This window comes from Camelus ferus, chromosome 9 (assembly GCF_009834535.1).
Source record: "Camelus ferus isolate YT-003-E chromosome 9, BCGSAC_Cfer_1.0, whole genome shotgun sequence".
Taxonomy (NCBI): Eukaryota; Metazoa; Chordata; class Mammalia; order Artiodactyla; family Camelidae; genus Camelus; species Camelus ferus.
In genome coordinates, this window is record NC_045704.1 from 1031549 (window position 1) to 1048504 (window position 16956).

Genomic DNA, 16956 nt, shown 5'->3' on the forward strand with positions numbered 1-16956 from the left:
TCATCTTGCACAAAGGGAACGGGTTTCAGGAGTGACTTTTACTCAGGTTTCTCAGTCTGGTTCCTATTGCCGTTTTGAATTTCCTGCAGTTTTCACTGTAAAACCGAGTTGGAGCTAGTAACTACCCATATAAATTTAATTAGTGGAGTTTGCAACTGAAAACAACTTTGTGTTCCCAACAAGCTAGGTGAAGGACGGCTTTCACACACACATATCTCTCAGAACTGAGCATGTGGAGAGACGTTCGTTCATCTAGCACAAAGGGAACGGGTTGCAGGAGAGACTTTTTCTCTACTTTCTCAGCCTGTTTCCTTGTGCCGGTTTGAATTTCCTGCAATTTTTCACTGTAAGACCGTGTTGGATCTATTACTACACCATATAGATGTTTGTAGTGGAGTTTGCAACTGAAAAGAATCTTTGTATTCCCAACAATCTATATGAAATACGGCTTTCACACACAATTATCTCTGAGATCTGAGCATGTGGAGAGACGTTCTTTCATCTAGCACAAAAGAAACGGGTTGCTAGTGAAACATTTACTCTGGTTTCACAGTCTGTTTCCTAGTGCCGGTTTGATGATCCTGCAGCTTTCACTGTAAAACCGAGTTGGAGCTAATACCTCCCCATATGTATGTATGGTGTGGAGTTTGCAACTGAAAAGAAACTTTGTGTTCCCAACAAGCTAGTTGAAGGACGGATTTCACACACACATATCTCTCAGAAATGAGCATGTGGTGATAAGTTCGCTTATCTGGCACAAAGGGAACGGGTTGCAGGAGAAACTTTTACTCTGGTTTCTCAGTCTGTTTCCTAGTGCCGTTTTGTACTTCATGCAGTTTTCCCTTAAAAACCGATTTGGAGCTTTTACCTTCCCTTATAGATGTATGGATTAGAGTATGAATCTGAAAAGAAACTTTGTGTTCCCAACAAGCTAGGTGAAGGATGGCTTTCAATCACACTTATCTCACACAATTGAGCAAGTGGAGAGACGTTCGTTCATCTTGCACAAAGGGAACTGGTTTCAGGAGTGACTTTTACTCAGGTTTCTCAGTCTGGTTCCTAGTGACGTTTTGAATTTCCTGCAGTTTTCACTGTAAAACCGAGTTGGAGCTAGTAACTACCCATATAAATTTAATTAGTGGAGTTTGCAACTGAAAAGAAACTTTGTTTTCCCAACAAGCTAGTTGAAGGGCGGCTTTCACACACACTTATGTCTCACAACTGAGGATATGGAGAGACGTTCGTTCATTTTGAACAAAAGGAACGGTTGGCAGGAAAACTTTTACTCTGGTTTCTCAGTCTGTTTCCTAGTGCTGGCATGAAATTCCTGCAGTTTTCACTTTAAAATCGATTAGGAGCTATTACCTCGCCATATAATTGTAAATATTTGAGTTTGCAACTTAAAAGAATCTTTGTATTCCCAACAAGCTATATGAATTACGGCTTTCACACACAATTATCTCTGAGATCTGAGTATGTGGAGAGACGTTCTTTCATCTAGCACAAAAGGAACGGGTTGCAGTTGAAACTTTTACTCTGGTTTCACAGTCTGTTTCCTAGTGCCGGTTTGAAAATCCTGCAGCTTTCACTGTAAAACCGAGTTGGAGCTAATACCTCCCCATATATATGTATGGTGTGGAGTTTGCAACTGAATAGAAACTTTGTGTTTCCATCAAGCTAGGTGAAGGACGGATTTCACACACACATATCTCTCAGAACTGAGCATGTGGAGAGACGTTCGTTCATCTAGCACAAAGGGAACAGGTTGCAGGAGAAACTTTTACTCTGTTTTCTCAGTCTGTTTCCTAGTGCCGGATTGAAGTTCCTGCAGATTTCACTGCAAAACCGATTTGGAGCTTGTACATTCCCTTATAGATATATGGAGTGGAGTATGCAACTGAAAAGAATCATTGTGTTCCCAACAAGCGAGGTGAAGGACAGCTTTCAATCACTATTTTCCCTCACAAATGAGCATGTGGAGAGGCGTTCGTTCATCTAGCACAAAGGGAACGTGTTGCAGGAGAGACTTTTCCTCTGGTTTCTCAGTCTGTCTCCTAGTGCCGGTTTGAAGTTCCTGCAGTTTTCACTGTAAAACCGATTTGGTGCTAGTACCACCCCTATATATGTATGGATTGGAGATTGTAACTGAAAAGAAACTTGTGTTCCGAACCACCTACGTGAAGGACGGCTTTCATTCACAATTATCTCTCACAACTGAGCATGTGGAGAGACGTTCGTTCATCTAGCATATAGGGAACGGGTATCAGGAGAGACTTTTACTCTGGTTTCTCAGTCTGTTTCCTAGTGCCGGTTTGAAGTTCCTGCAGTTTTCACTGTAAAACCGAGTAGGAGCTAGTACCTACCCATATAAATTTAATTAGTGGAGTTTGCAACTGAAAAGAAACTTTGTGTTCCCAACAAGCTCGGTGAAGGACGGCTTTCACACACACTTATCTCTCACAACTGAGCATGTGTAGAGACTTTCTTTCACCTAGCACAATGGGAACGGGTTGCATGAGAAAGTTTTACTCTGGTTTCTCAGTCTGTTTCCTAGTGCCGATTTGAAGTTCCTGCAGATTTCACTGTAAAACCGAGTTGGAGCTAATACCTCCCCATATATGTATGGTGTGGAGTTTGCAACTGAAAAGAATTTTTTTGTTCCCATCAAGCTAGGTGAAGGACGGATTTCACACACAAATATCTCTCAGAACTGAGCATGTGGAGAGACGTGCGTTCATCTAGCACAAAGGAACGGGTTGCAGGAGAAACTTTTACTCTGGTTTCTCAGTCTGTTTCCTAGTGCCGGTTTGAAGTTCCTGCAGATTTCTCTGCAAAACCGATTTGGAGCTTGTACTTTCCCTTATAGATATATGGAGTGGAGTATGCAACTGAAAAGAATCATTGTGTTCCCAACAAGCGAGGTGAAGGACGGTTTCAATCACTATTTTCCCTCACAAATGAGCATGTGGAGGGGCGTTCGTTCATCTAGCACAAAGGGAACGTGTTGCAGGAGAGAATTTTACTCTGCTTTCTCAGTCTGTTTCCTAGAGCCGTTTTGAAGTTCCTGCAGTTTTCAGTGTAAAACCGTGTTGGATATACTAATTCCCCATATAGATGTTTGTAGTTGAGTTTGCCACTGAAAAGAAACTTTGTGTTCCCAACAAGCTAAGTGAAGTACGGCTTTCACACACAATTATCTCTCAGAACTGAGCATGTGGAGAGACGTTCGTTCGTCTAGCAGAAAAATAACGGGTTGCAGGAGAAACTTTTACTCTGGTTTCACAGTCTGTTTCCAAGTGCCGTTTTGAATTTCCTGCTGTTTTCACTGTAAAACCGAGTTGGTGCTAGTACTTTCCATATATATGTATGAAGTGGAGTTTGCAACTGAAAAGAAACTTTGTGATCCCAACAAGCTAGGTGAAGGACGGCTTTCACATACACATATCTCTGAGAACTGAGCATGTGAAGACACGTTCGTTCATCTAGCACAAAAAGAACGGGTTGCAGGGGATATATTTACTCTGGTTTTTCAGTCTGTTTCCTAGTGCCTTTTTGATGTTCCTACAATTTTCACTGTAAAAGCGATTTGGACCTTGTAACTGCCCTTATAGATGTATGGAGTAGAGTATTCAACTGAAAAGAAACTGTTTTCCCAACAAGCTAGGTGAAAGAAGGCATTCAATCACAATTATCTCTCACAACTGAGCATGTGGAGAGACGTTCGTTCATCTAGAACAAAGGGAACGGGTTTCAGGAGAGACATTTACTCTGGTTTTTCAGTCTGTTTCCTAGTGCCGGTTTGAAGTTCCTGCAGTTTTCCCTTTAAAACCGATTTGGAGCTTTTACCTTCCCTTACAGATGTATGGATTAGAGTAGGAAAATGAAAAGAAACTTTGTGTTCCCAACAAGCTAGGTGAAGGACGGCTTTCAATCACACTTATCTCACACAATTGAGCATGTGGAGAGACTTTCGTTCATCTTGCACAAAGGGAACGGATTTCAGGAGTGACTTTTACTCAGGTTTCTCAGTCTGGTTCCTATTGCCGTTTTGAATTTCCTGCAGTTTTCACTGTAAAACCGAGTTGGAGCTAGAAACTACCCATATAAATTTAATTAGTGGAGTTTGCAACTGAAAACAACTTTGTGTTCCCAACAAGCTAGGTGAAGGACGGCTTTCACACACACATATCTCTCAGAACTGAGCATGTGGAGAGACGTTCGTTCATCTAGCACAAAGGGAACGGGTTGCAGGAGAGACTTTTTCTCTACTTTCTCAGCCTGTTTCCTTGTGCCGGTTTGAATTTCCTGCAATTTTTCACTGTAAGACCGTGTTGGATCTATTACTACACCATATAGATGTTTGTAGTGGAGTTTGCAACTGAAAAGAATCTTTGTATTCCCAACAATCTATATGAAATACGGCTTTCACACACAATTATCTCTGAGATCTGAGCATGTGGAGAGACGTTCTTTCATCTAGCACAAAAGAAACGGGTTGCTAGTGAAACATTTACTCTGGTTTCACAGTCTGTTTCCTAGTGCCGGTTTGATGATCCTGAAGCTTTCACTGTAAAACCGAGTTGGAGCTAATACCTCCCCATATGTATGTATGGTGTGGAGTTTGCAACTGAAAAGAAACTTTGTGTTCCCAACAAGCTAGTTGAAGGACGGATTTCACACACACATATCTCTCAGAAATGAGCATGTGGTGATAAGTTCGCTTATCTGGCACAAAGGGAACGGGTTGCAGGAGAAACTTTTACTCTGGTTTCTCAGTCTGTTTCCTAGTGCCTTTTTGTACTTCATGCAGTTTTCCCTTAAAAACCGATTTGGAGCTTTTACCTTCCCTTATAGATGTATGGATTAGAGTATGAATCAGAAAAGAAACTTTGTGTTCCCAACAAGCTAGGTGAAGGATGGCTTTCAATCACACTTATCTCACACAATTGAGCAAGTGGAGAGACGTTCGTTCATCTTGCACAAAGGGAACTGGTTTCAGGAGTGACTTTTACTCAGGTTTCTCAGTCTGGTTCCTAGTGACGTTTTGAATTTCCTGCAGTTTTCACTGTAAAACCGAGTTGGAGCTAGTAACTACCCATATAAATTTAATTAGTGGAGTTTGCAACTGAAAAGAAACTTTGTTTTCCCAACAAGCTAGTTGAAGGGCGGCTTTCACACACACTTATGTCTCACAACTGAGGATATGGAGAGACGTTCGTTCATTTTGAACAAAAGGAACGGTTGGCAGGAAAACTTTTACTCTGGTTTCTCAGTCTGTTTCCTAGTGCTGGCATGAAATTCCTGCAGTTTTCACTTTAAAATCGATTAGGAGCTATTACCTCGCCATATAATTGTAAATATTTGAGTTTGCAACTTAAAAGAATCTTTGTATTCCCAACAAGCTATATGAATTACGGCTTTCACACACAATTATCTCTGAGATCTGAGTATGTGGAGAGACGTTCTTTCATCTAGCACAAAAGGAACGGGTTGCAGTTGAAACTTTTACTCTGGTTTCACAGTCTGTTTCCTAGTGCCGGTTTGAAAATCCTGCAGCTTTCACTGTAAAACCGAGTTGGAGCTAATACCTCCCCATATATATGTATGGTGTGGAGTTTGCAACTGAATAGAAACTTTGTGTTTCCATCAAGCTAGGTGAAGGACGGATTTCACACACACATATCTCTCAGAACTGAGCATGTGGAGAGACGTTCGTTCATCTAGCACAAAGGGAACGGGTTGCAGGAGAAACTTTTACTCTGTTTTCTCAGTCTGTTTCCTAGTGCCGGATTGAAGTTCCTGCAGATTTCACTGCAAAACCGATTTGGAGCTTGTACATTCCCTTATAGATATATGGAGTGGAGTATGCAACTGAAAAGAATCATTGTGTTCCCAACAAGCGAGGTGAAGGACAGCTTTCAATCACTATTTTCCCTCACAAATGAGCATGTGGAGAGGCGTTCGTTCATCTAGCACAAAGGGAACGTGTTGCAGGAGAGACTTTTCCTCTGGTTTCTCAGTCTGTCTCCTAGTGCCGGTTTGAAGTTCCTGTAGTTTTCACTGTAAAACCGATTTGGTGCTAGTACCACCCCTATATATGTATGGATTGGAGATTGCAACTGAAAAGAAACTTGTGTTCCGAACCACCTACGTGAAGGACGGCTTTCATTCACAATTATCTCTCACAACTGAGCATGTGGAGAGACGTTCGTTCATCTAGCATATAGGGAACGGGTATCAGGAGAGACTTTTACTCTGGTTTCTCAGTCTGTTTCCTAGTGCCGGTTTGAAGTTCCTGCAGTTTTCACTGTAAAACCGAGTAGGAGCTAGTACCTACCCATATAAATTTAATTAGTGGAGTTTGCAACTGAAAAGAAACTTTGTGTTCCCAACAAGCTCGGTGAAGGACGGCTTTCACACACACTTATCTCTCACAACTGAGCATGTGTAGAGACTTTCTTTCACCTAGCACAATGGGAACGGGTTGCATGAGAAAGTTTTACTCTGGTTTCTCAGTCTGTTTCCTAGTGCCGATTTGAAGTTCCTGCAGATTTCACTGTAAAACCGAGTTGGAGCTAATACCTCCCCATATATATGTATGGTGTGGAGTTTGCAACTGAAAAGAATTTTTTTGTTCCCATCAAGCTAGGTGAAGGACGGATTTCACACACAAATATCTCTCAGAACTGAGCATGTGGAGAGACGTGCGTTCATCTAGCACAAAGGAACGGGTTGCAGGAGAAACTTTTACTCTGGTTTCTCAGTCTGTTTCCTAGTGCCGGTTTGAAGTTCCTGCAGATTTCTCTGCAAAACCGATTTGGAGCTTGTACTTTCCCTTATAGATATATGGAGTGGAGTATGCAACTGAAAAGAATCATTGTGTTCCCAACAAGCGAGGTGAAGGACGGTTTCAATCACTATTTTCCCTCACAAATGAGCATGTGGAGGGGCGTTCGTTCATCTAGCACAAAGGGAACGTGTTGCAGGAGAGAATTTTACTCTGCTTTCTCAGTCTGTTTCCTAGAGCCGTTTTGAAGTTCCTGCAGTTTTCAGTGTAAAACCGTGTTGGATATACTAATTCCCCATATAGATGTTTGTAGTTGAGTTTGCCACTGAAAAGAAACTTTGTGTTCCCAACAAGCTAAGTGAAGTACGGCTTTCACACACAATTATCTCTCAGAACTGAGCATGTGGAGAGACGTTCGTTCGTCTAGCAGAAAAATAACGGGTTGCAGGAGAAACTTTTACTCTGGTTTCACAGTCTGTTTCCAAGTGCCGTTTTGAATTTCCTGCTGTTTTCACTGTAAAACCGAGTTGGTGCTAGTACTTTCCATATATATGTATGAAGTGGAGTTTGCAACTGAAAAGAAACTTTGTGATCCCAACAAGCTAGGTGAAGGACGGCTTTCACATACACATATCTCTGAGAACTGAGCATGTGAAGACACGTTCGTTCATCTAGCACAAAAAGAACGGGTTGCAGGGGATATATTTACTCTGGTTTTTCAGTCTGTTTCCTAGTGCCTTTTTGATGTTCCTACAATTTTCACTGTAAAAGCGATTTGGACCTTGTAACTGCCCTTATAGATGTATGGAGTAGAGTATTCAACTGAAAAGAAACTGTTTTCCCAACAAGCTAGGTGAAAGAAGGCATTCAATCACAATTATCTCTCACAACTGAGCATGTGGAGAGACGTTCGTTCATCTAGAACAAAGGGAACGGGTTTCAGGAGAGACATTTACTCTGGTTTTTCAGTCTGTTTCCTAGTGCCGGTTTGAAGTTCCTGCAGTTTTCTCTGTAAAACCGAGTTGGAGCTAGAACCTACCCATATAAATTTAATTACTGGAGTTTGCAACTGAAAAGAAACTTTGTGTTCCCAACAAGATAGGTGTAGGACGGCTTTCACACACACTTACCTCTCAAAACTGAGCATGTGTAGAGACTTTCTTTCACCTAGCACAAAGGGAACGTTTTGCAGGAGAAACTTTTCCCTGGTTTCTCAGTCTGTTTCCTAGTGCCGGTTTGAAGTTCCGGCAGTTTTCATTGTAAAACCGATTTGGAACTTGAACATTCCCTTATAGATGTATGGAGTAGAGTATGCAACTGAAAAGGAACTTTGTGTTCCCAACATTCTAGGTGAAGTCGGCTTTCAATCACAATTAGCTGTCACAACTGAGCATGTGGAGAGACGGTCGTTCATCTAGCACAATGGGAACGGGTTGCAGGAGAGACTTTTACTTGGCTTTCACAGTCTGTTTCCTAGTTCCGGTTTGAAAATCCTGTATCTTTCACTGTAAAACCGAGTTGGAGCTAATAACACCCCATATATATGTATGGTGTGGAGTTTGCAACTGAAAAGAATCTTTGTGTTCCCATCAAGCTAGGTGAAGGACGGATTTCACACACACATATCTCTCAGAACTGAGCATGTGGAGAGACGTTCGTTCATCTAGCACAATGGAACGGGTTGCAGGAGAAACTTTTATTCTGGTTTCTCAGTCTGTTTCATACTGCCGGTTTGAAGTTCCTGCAATTTTCACTCTAAAAGCGATTTGGACCTTGTACATGCCCTTATAGATGTATGGAGTAGATTATGCAACTGAAAATAAACTTTGTGTACCCACCATGCTAGGTGAAGGATGGCTTTCAATCACAATTATCTCTCACAACTGAGCATGTGGAGAGACGTTCGTTCATCTAGCACAAAGGGAACGGGTTGCAGGGAGACTTTTACTCTGCTTTCTCAGTCTGTTTCCTTGTGCCGTTTTGAAGTTCCTGCAGTTTTCACTGTAAAACCGTGTTGGATCATTTACTTTCCATATAGATGTTTGTAGTGGAGTTTGCAACTGAAAAGTAACTTTGTGTTCCCAACAAGCTAGGTGAAGTATGGCTTTCACACACACTTACCTCTCACAACTGAGCATGTGGAGAAACGTTCGTTCATCTAGCACTAATGGAATGGGCTGCAGGAGGAACTTTTACTCTGGTTTCTCAGTCTTTTTCCTATTGCCGGTTTGAAGTTCCTTCAGTTTTCACTGTAAAACAGTGTAGGAGCTTGTACCTCCCCATATAAGTCTAATTAGTGGAGTTCACAACTGAAGAGAAACTTTGTGTTCCCAACAAGATAGGTGAAGGACGGCTTTCACACACACTTATCTCTCACAACAGAGCAGGTTGAGAGATGTTCGTTCACATAGCAGAAATGGAACGGGTTGAAGGGGAAACTTTTACTCTGGTTTCTCAGTCTGTTTCCTAGTGCCGGTTTGAAGTTCCTGCAGTCTTCATTGTAAAACCGTGTTGCAGCTAGTTCTTCCCAATATATATGTATGGAGTGTTGTTTGCAACTGAAAACAATCTTTGTGTTCCCAACTAGCTAGGTGAAGGACGGCTTTCACACACACTTATCACTCAGAACAGAGCATGTGAAGAGACGTTCGTTCATCTAGCACAAAAGCAATGGTTTGTTGGAGAAATTTTACTCTGGTATCACAGTCTGTTTCCTAGTGCCATTGTGAAGTTCCTGCAGTTTTCACTGTAAAACCGAGTTGGAGCTAGTACCTCCCCATATATATGTATGGTGTGGAGTTTGCAACTGAAAAGAAACTTTGTTTTCCCAACAAGCTAGTTGAAGGGCAGCTTTCACACACACTTATGTCTCAAAACTGAGGATGTGGAGAGACGTTCGTTCATTTTGAACAAAAGGAACGGTTTGCAGGAAAACTTTTACTCTGGTTTCTAAGTCTGTTTCCTAGTGCCGGTATGAAATTCCTGGAGTTTTCACTTTAAAATAGATTAGGAGCTATTACCTCGCCATATAAATGTAAATATTTGAGTTTGCAACTTAAAAGAATCTTTGTATTCCCAACAAGCTATATGAATTACGGCTTTCACACACAATTATCTCTGAGATCTGAGTATGTGGAGAGACGTTTTTTCATCTAGCACAAAAGGAACGGGTTGCAGTTGAAACTTTTACTCTGGTTTCACAGTCTGTTTCCAAGTGCCGGTTTGAAGTTCCTGCAGATTTCACTGTAAAACTGAGTTGGAGCTAATACCTCCCCATATATATGTATGGTTTGGAGTTTGCAACTGAATAGAAACTTTGTGTTTCCATCAAGCTAGGTGAAGGACGGATTTCACACACACATATGTCTCAGAATTGAGCATGTGGAGACACGTTCATTCATCTAGCACAAAGGGAACGGGTTGCAGGAGAAACTATTACTCTGGTTTCTCAGTCTGTTTCCTAGTGCTGGTTTGAAGATCCTGCAGATTTCACTGCAAAACCGATTTGCAGCTTGTACATTCCCTTATAGATATATGGAGTGGAGTATGCAACTGAAAAGAATCATTGTGTTCCCAACAAGCGAGGTGAAGGACGGCTTTCAATCACTATTTTCCCTCACAAATGAGCATGTGGAGAGGCGTTCGTTCATCTAGCACATAGGGAACGTGTTGCAGGAGAGACTTTTCCTTTGGTTTCTCAGTCTGACTCCTAGTGCCGGTTTGAAGTTCCTGCAGTTTTCACTGTAAAACTGATTTGGTGCTAGTACCACCCCATATATATGTATGGATTGGAGTTTGCAACTGAAAAGAATCTTTGTGTTCCCAACAAGCTACGTGAAGGACGGCTTTCATTCACAATTATCTCTCACAACTGAGCATGTGGACAGACGTTCGTTCATCTAGCATATAGGGAACGGGTATCAGGAGAGACTTTTACTCAGAATTCTCAGTCTGTTTCCTAGTGCCGGTTTGAAGTTCCTGCAGTTTTCACTGTAAAACCGAGTTGGAGCTAGTACCTACCCATATAAATTTAATTAGTGGAGTTTGCAACTGAAAAGAAACTTTGCGTTCCCAACAAGCTAGTTGAAGGACGGCTTTCACACACACTTATCTCTCACATCTGAGCATGTGTAGAGACTTTCTTTCAACTAGCACGATGGGAAAGGGTTGCATGAGAAAGTTTTACTCTGGTTTCTCAGTCTGTTTCCTTCTGCCGGTTTGAAGTTCCTGCAGTTTTCACTGTATAACCGAATTGGAGCTAGTACCTACCCATATATATGTATGCAATGGAGTTTGCAACTGAAAAGAAACTTTCTGTTCCCAACAAGCTAGGTGAAGGGCGTCTTTCACACACATATCTCTCAGAACTGATCATGTGGAGAGACGTTCGTTCATCGAGCTCAAAGGGAAGAGTTTGCAGGAGAAACTTTTCCCTGGTTTCTCAGTCTGTTTCCTAGTGCCGGTTTGAAGTTCGTGCAGTTTTCACTGTAAAACCGATTTGGAGCTTGAAATTTCCCTTATAGATATATGGTGTAGAGTATGCAACTGAAAAGAAACTTTGTGTTCCCAACATGCTAGTTGAAGTCGGCTTTCAATCACAATTATCTCTCAAAACTGAGCATGTGGAGAGACGTTCGTTCATCTAGCACAAAGGGAACGGTTTGCAGGAGAGACTTTTACTCTTCTTTCTCAGTTTGTTTCCTTGTGCCGGTTTGAAGTTCCTGCAGTATTCACTGTAAAACCGTGTTGGATCTATTACTTCCCCATATAGATGTTTGTATTGGAGTTTGCAACTGAAAAGAAACTTTGTATTTCCAACAAGCTATATGAAATAAGGCTTTCACACACAATTATCTCTGAGATCTGAGCATGTGGAGAGACGTTCTTTCATCTAGCACAAAAGGAACGGGTTGCAGGTGATACTTTTACTCTGGTTTCACAGTCTGTTTCCTAGTGCCTGTTTGAAGATCCTGCAGATTTCACTGTAAAACCGAGTTGGAGCTAATACCTCCCCATATATATGTATGGTGTGGAGTTTGCAACTGAAAAGAAACTTTGTGTTCCCATCAAGCTAGGTGAATGACGGATTTCACACACAAATATCTCTCAGAACTGAGCATGTGGAGAGACGTGCGTTCATCTAGCACATAGGAACGGGTTGCAGGAGAAACTTTTACTCTGGTTTCTCAGTCTGTTTCCTAGTGCCGTTTTGAAGTTCCTGCAGATTTCTCTGCAAAACCGATTTGGAGCTTGTAGCTTCCCTTATAGACATATGGAGTGGAGTATGCAACTGAAAAGAATCATTGTGTTCCCAACAAGCGAGGTGAAGGACGGTTTCAATCACTATTTTCCCTCACAAATGAGCATGTGGAGAGGCGTTCGTTCATCTAGCACAAAGGGAACGTGTTGCAGGAGAGAATTTTACTCTGCTTTCTCAGTCTGTTTCCTAGAGCCGTTTTGAAGTTCCTGCAGTTTTCAGTGTAAAACCGTGTTTGATATACTAATTCCCCATATAGATGTTTGTAGTGGAGTTTCCCACTGAAAAGAAACTTTGTGTTCCCAACAAGCTAAGTGAAGTACGGCTTTCACACACACTTATCTCTCAGAACTGAGCATGTGGAGAGACGTTCGTTCGTCTAGCAGAAAAATAACGGGTTGCAGGAGAAACTTTTACTCTGGTTTCACAGTCTGTTTCCTAGGGCCGGTTTTAATTTCCTGCTGTTTTCACTGTAAAACCGAGTTGGTGCTAGTACCTTCAATATATACGTATGAAGTGGAGTTTGCAACTGAAAAGAAACATTGTGATCCCAACAAGCTAGGTGAAGGACGGCTTTCACATACACATATCTCTGAGAACTGAGCATGTGAAGACACGTTCGTTCATCTAGCACAAAAAGAACGGGTTGCAGGGGATATATTTACTCTGGTTTTTCAGTCTGTTTCCTAGTGCCTTTTTGATGTTCCTACAATTTTCACTGTAAAAGCGATTTGGACCTTGTAACTGCCCGTATAGATGTATGGAGTAGAGTATTCAACTGAAAAGAAACTGTTTTCCCAACAAGCTAGGTGAAAGAAGGCATTCAATCACAATTATCTCTCACAACTGAGCATGTGGAGAGACGTTCGTTCATCTAGAACAAAGGGAACGGGTTTCAGGAGAGACATTTACTCTGGTTTTTCAGTCTGTTTCCTAGTGCCGGTTTGAAGTTCCTGCAGTTTTCTCTGTAAAACCGAGTTGGAGCTAGAACCTACCCATATAAATTTAATTACTGGAGTTTGCAACTGAAAAGAAACTTTGTGTTCCCAACAAGATAGGTGTAGGACGGCTTTCACACACACTTACCTCTCAAAACTGAGCATGTGTAGAGACTTTCTTTCACCTAGCACAAAGGGAACGTTTTGCAGGAGAAACTTTTCCCTGGTTTCTCAGTCTGTTTCCTAGTGCCGGTTTGAAGTTCCGGCAGTTTTCATTGTAAAACCGATTTGGAACTTGAACATTCCCTTATAGATGTATGGAGTAGAGTATGCAACTGAAAAGGAACTTTGTGTTCCCAACATTCTAGGTGAAGTCGGCTTTCAATCACAATTAGCTGTCACAACTGAGCATGTGGAGAGACGGTCGTTCATCTAGCACAATGGGAACGGGTTGCAGGAGAGACTTTTACTTGGCTTTCACAGTCTGTTTCCTAGTTCCGGTTTGAAAATCCTGTATCTTTCACTGTAAAACCGAGTTGGAGCTAATAACACCCCATATATATGTATGGTGTGGAGTTTGCAACTGAAAAGAATCTTTGTGTTCCCATCAAGCTAGGTGAAGGACGGATTTCACACACACATATCTCTCAGAACTGAGCATGTGGAGAGACGTTCGTTCATCTAGCACAATGGAACGGGTTGCAGGAGAAACTTTTATTCTGGTTTCTCAGTCTGTTTCATACTGCCGGTTTGAAGTTCCTGCAATTTTCACTCTAAAAGCGATTTGGACCTTGTACATGCCCTTATAGATGTATGGAGTAGATTATGCAACTGAAAATAAACTTTGTGTACCCACCATGCTAGGTGAAGGATGGCTTTCAATCACAATTATCTCTCACAACTGAGCATGTGGAGAGACGTTCGTTCATCTAGCACAAAGGGAACGGGTTGCAGGGAGACTTTTACTCTGCTTTCTCAGTCTGTTTCCTTGTGCCGTTTTGAAGTTCCTGCAGTTTTCACTGTAAAACCGTGTTGGATCATTTACTTTCCATATAGATGTTTGTAGTGGAGTTTGCAACTGAAAAGTAACTTTGTGTTCCCAACAAGCTAGGTGAAGTATGGCTTTCACACACACTTACCTCTCACAACTGAGCATGTGGAGAAACGTTCGTTCATCTAGCACTAATGGAATGGGCTGCAGGAGGAACTTTTACTCTGGTTTCTCAGTCTTTTTCCTATTGCCGGTTTGAAGTTCCTTCAGTTTTCACTGTAAAACAGTGTAGGAGCTTGTACCTCCCCATATAAGTCTAATTAGTGGAGTTCACAACTGAAGAGAAACTTTGTGTTCCCAACAAGATAGGTGAAGGACGGCTTTCACACACACTTATCTCTCACAACAGAGCAGGTTGAGAGATGTTCGTTCACATAGCAGAAATGGAACGGGTTGAAGGGGAAACTTTTACTCTGGTTTCTCAGTCTGTTTCCTAGTGCCGGTTTGAAGTTCCTGCAGTCTTCATTGTAAAACCGTGTTGCAGCTAGTTCTTCCCAATATATATGTATGGAGTGTTGTTTGCAACTGAAAACAATCTTTGTGTTCCCAACTAGCTAGGTGAAGGACGGCTTTCACACACACTTATCACTCAGAACAGAGCATGTGAAGAGACGTTCGTTCATCTAGCACAAAAGCAATGGTTTGTTGGAGAAATTTTACTCTGGTATCACAGTCTGTTTCCTAGTGCCATTGTGAAGTTCCTGCAGTTTTCACTGTAAAACCGAGTTGGAGCTAGTACCTCCCCATATATATGTATGGTGTGGAGTTTGCAACTGAAAAGAAACTTTGTTTTCCCAACAAGCTAGTTGAAGGGCAGCTTTCACACACACTTATGTCTCAAAACTGAGGATGTGGAGAGACGTTCGTTCATTTTGAACAAAAGGAACGGTTTGCAGGAAAACTTTTACTCTGGTTTCTAAGTCTGTTTCCTAGTGCCGGTATGAAATTCCTGGAGTTTTCACTTTAAAATAGATTAGGAGCTATTACCTCGCCATATAAATGTAAATATTTGAGTTTGCAACTTAAAAGAATCTTTGTATTCCCAACAAGCTATATGAATTACGGCTTTCACACACAATTATCTCTGAGATCTGAGTATGTGGAGAGACGTTTTTTCATCTAGCACAAAAGGAACGGGTTGCAGTTGAAACTTTTACTCTGGTTTCACAGTCTGTTTCCAAGTGCCGGTTTGAAGTTCCTGCAGATTTCACTGTAAAACTGAGTTGGAGCTAATACCTCCCCATATATATGTATGGTTTGGAGTTTGCAACTGAATAGAAACTTTGTGTTTCCATCAAGCTAGGTGAAGGACGGATTTCACACACACATATGTCTCAGAATTGAGCATGTGGAGACACGTTCATTCATCTAGCACAAAGGGAACGGGTTGCAGGAGAAACTATTACTCTGGTTTCTCAGTCTGTTTCCTAGTGCTGGTTTGAAGATCCTGCAGATTTCACTGCAAAACCGATTTGCAGCTTGTACATTCCCTTATAGATATATGGAGTGGAGTATGCAACTGAAAAGAATCATTGTGTTCCCAACAAGCGAGGTGAAGGACGGCTTTCAATCACTATTTTCCCTCACAAATGAGCATGTGGAGAGGCGTTCGTTCATCTAGCACATAGGGAACGTGTTGCAGGAGAGACTTTTCCTTTGGTTTCTCAGTCTGACTCCTAGTGCCGGTTTGAAGTTCCTGCAGTTTTCACTGTAAAACTGATTTGGTGCTAGTACCACCCCATATATATGTATGGATTGGAGTTTGCAACTGAAAAGAAACTTTGTGTTCCCAACAAGCTACGTGAAGGACGGCTTTCATTCACAATTATCTCTCACAACTGAGCATGTGGACAGACGTTCGTTCATCTAGCATATAGGGAACGGGTATCAGGAGAGACTTTTACTCAGAATTCTCAGTCTGTTTCCTAGTGCCGGTTTGAAGTTCCTGCAGTTTTCACTGTAAAACCGAGTTGGAGCTAGTACCTACCCATATAAATTTAATTAGTGGAGTTTGCAACTGAAAAGAAACTTTGCGTTCCCAACAAGCTAGTTGAAGGACGGCTTTCACACACACTTATCTCTCACATCTGAGCATGTGTAGAGACTTTCTTTCAACTAGCACGATGGGAAAGGGTTGCATGAGAAAGTTTTACTCTGGTTTCTCAGTCTGTTTCCTTCTGCCGGTTTGAAGTTCCTGCAGTTTTCACTGTATAACCGAATTGGAGCTAGTACCTACCCATATATATGTATGCAATGGAGTTTGCAACTGAAAAGAAACTTTCTGTTCCCAACAAGCTAGGTGAAGGGCGTCTTTCACACACATATCTCTCAGAACTGATCATGTGGAGAGACGTTCGTTCATCGAGCTCAAAGGGAAGAGTTTGCAGGAGAAACTTTTCCCTGGTTTCTCAGTCTGTTTCCTAGTGCCGGTTTGAAGTTCGTGCAGTTTTCACTGTAAAACCGATTTGGAGCTTGAAATTTCCCTTATAGATATATGGTGTAGAGTATGCAACTGAAAAGAAACTTTGTGTTCCCAACATGCTAGTTGAAGTCGGCTTTCAATCACAATTATCTCTCAAAACTGAGCATGTGGAGAGACGTTCGTTCATCTAGCACAAAGGGAACGGTTTGCAGGAGAGACTTTTACTCTTCTTTCTCAGTTTGTTTCCTTGTGCCGGTTTGAAGTTCCTGCAGTATTCACTGTAAAACCGTGTTGGATCTATTACTTCCCCATATAGATGTTTGTATTGGAGTTTGCAACTGAAAAGAAACTTTGTATTTCCAACAAGCTATATGAAATAAGGCTTTCACACACAATTATCTCTGAGATCTGAGCATGTGGAGAGACGTTCTTTCATCTAGCACAAAAGGAACGGGTTGCAGGTGATACTTTTACTCTGGTTTCACAGTCTGTTTCCTAGTG